Below are 2,500 nucleotides of genomic sequence, written 5' to 3' on the forward strand. Positions count from 1 at the left end.
AAGGCACAAACTCTAACTCAGGGTATAATCAACCCCCCCTAAACTAACTTTGCCTTGCTCTTATAGGTGCAAAACATTTAAATCATATAGCTCAGACACTCTAGAGTTTGCACAGGCATGTTGACGGAGCCCCCCTGGTTCAAAGACCGCGCCAAGAGGTTGAATACGGGCTTCGCCGTATTCAACCGAAAATTTAAAAATTTAAGCAGCCACCTTCTTCAAAAATCAGTCAGATATTATATATATATATATATAGAGATAAAAAAAATATTAATTACTATATATACTGTATCCATGTTCCAGCCATGTGTGTGTGTATATATATATAGTAGAATAAAAAATATGTTAATTACTGTACAAACTGTTCCAGCCACATTTATTATTTTTTTTTTGGGCTGTACTCTCTAGCATCCACAGATAAACCGTTTCAAGCATGTACTCCCCTCTACTGGAAAGATCTTTGTCCTGTCTTACATAAATTTATAATAATATGCGATATGACACGACATTGCTCGCGTCAGATTGAAGTTCTCGCATTTTTGTCTCGCCTTCTTCACATGGTTTTGACTTAATTTTGACCCCTCCTTTTTTTTATTGTGAAAAACAAATGATGTCAGTTTTTCATGCATCTGTCCTGTATTGACAATGAATTTCGTCATAACATTGTCAAAGTAGTCTGCGGATCCAATTTTTGTTATGATGTCATGTACATCCGTCCGCCCGTACAGACGGGGTGGAGGGGGTGGAGGTGGATCCACTCAGCTACTTTGACAATGTTATGATGAAATTCATTCATGATCAATAACAGGACAGACGCATGAAAAACTGACATCAATTCATCAAATGTACAGTAGATGATCAGGGCTACAAGACTTTAATATTAATAGCGGATCTCATCTCAGGCACGCAAAGGGTGCCAGCGGAGCACCATGGGTGAGAGTATCCATGAGAAATTTTTGTTATGTCACGTACATCCGTCCGCCCGTACAGACTGTTAGGGTGGAGGTGGGGAAGCCGGACAGCCTGTGGGAACAGGAGTGTTCGGACAATTTTTCTTGGCCGGAAATCGCATGGTAGCATTGCACTTGGCAACCGGTGTTTTTTGGCGGGAAATCATATTAGTGATGAGCAATAGGATAAAGAACAGGAAAGAGCAGAGAAGAGGCAACGAACGAAATTTGAAAAAAAATAAGCAAAGAAATCCTAGTAAAGATTAAAGAGTAAAGATTGTCAGTCAAACAGAAAATGTTGTGAAAGACATCACTGTGCGTGTTAAATGCACATTTTAGCCTAACGTTTGCTGTAAATGTGAAGCTACATCTCTCTGTTTTACAAAAAGGCAAATCCACTTTTTAGAAAGAGTGAAAAGACAGCATATTGCATGATTCCTTTGAATTCACAAATGCAAGACTTTTGTTACCACTGTACATTACTGACCATGGAAATAAGCAAGCAACATTTAATTAACATTTAGGTTATTGTTGTAAGCACAATAAGATAGTTTTTAGTGAACTTATAATACAGCTATCTTGGCACGATTTAGAAACACTTCTAAGTGTATTCTTTACGTACTTTTTATAATTAACAATAAAATTTTTCATGTACACACACTGGATATTAGTTGGCTGTAACGGCACTCATATTCAACAATGGTGAATTGAATAATTGTTTTGTTAAATTTGATTTAACTCTAAACTATTTCAGTTTTCATGTAAAGTCATGTAGTATGTGAGCTGATACCAAGTTTGAGAAAACCAATCAGCACAATGGAAATGCTGTTTCTGCAATGATTGACAATTAAATAAGTATTATTATAGGGCCTGCTCTTTCAGTCAGCTGTTGAGTGTTCAAGTGCAATGTACTTCTATTCTAGTAAATCAATATCCAGGAACTACGTTTTATAATGAACAAATCTGGATTGCGCGATGTAACATACAACAAGAATATCAAAACCGTGATCATTAAAAATTCATTCAAATTCCTTTGCCACATTGTCCAATGAGATGTCAAGAAAAGACATGCATATACAATACACAAGGCCGCGTGGAGATACGAAATTTCTCTTCGAGTGTTTATATAATAATGTGAACTATCAACTATGGTTTCAATAAGGGTTCTTGCTGTAATAAAAGTAGCAAAGTACAGTATTTACGGCACAAGTCTGTTAAAAATGATGAAAAGCACTGTAAATGATTAAAAATGAAAAGATGCAGTTAGGAAAAAATTGGGAAGGCCACAATTAAAATAGAATAATTAGATTTTTTAATTACAATGATAAAAATTATGGTTTCTCCACTCACGTGGCTCTTCTTATGTTTTTATAACATAATGAGCTAAACCACACCAAGTTACTGTATGAAGTATTTGTGCAAATATTACAAATGTAAAATCATAGAACATTTTACTTCATTAATTAACAAGTAAAAATGAATATGTTTATAAAGAATATGTACAAGATAAAAAGAACTATGATCAAAGAAGAACAATACAAAATTAGTCT

This window comes from Montipora foliosa, chromosome 14, assembly GCF_036669935.1.
Source record: "Montipora foliosa isolate CH-2021 chromosome 14, ASM3666993v2, whole genome shotgun sequence".
Lineage (NCBI taxonomy): Eukaryota > Metazoa > Cnidaria > Anthozoa > Scleractinia > Acroporidae > Montipora > Montipora foliosa.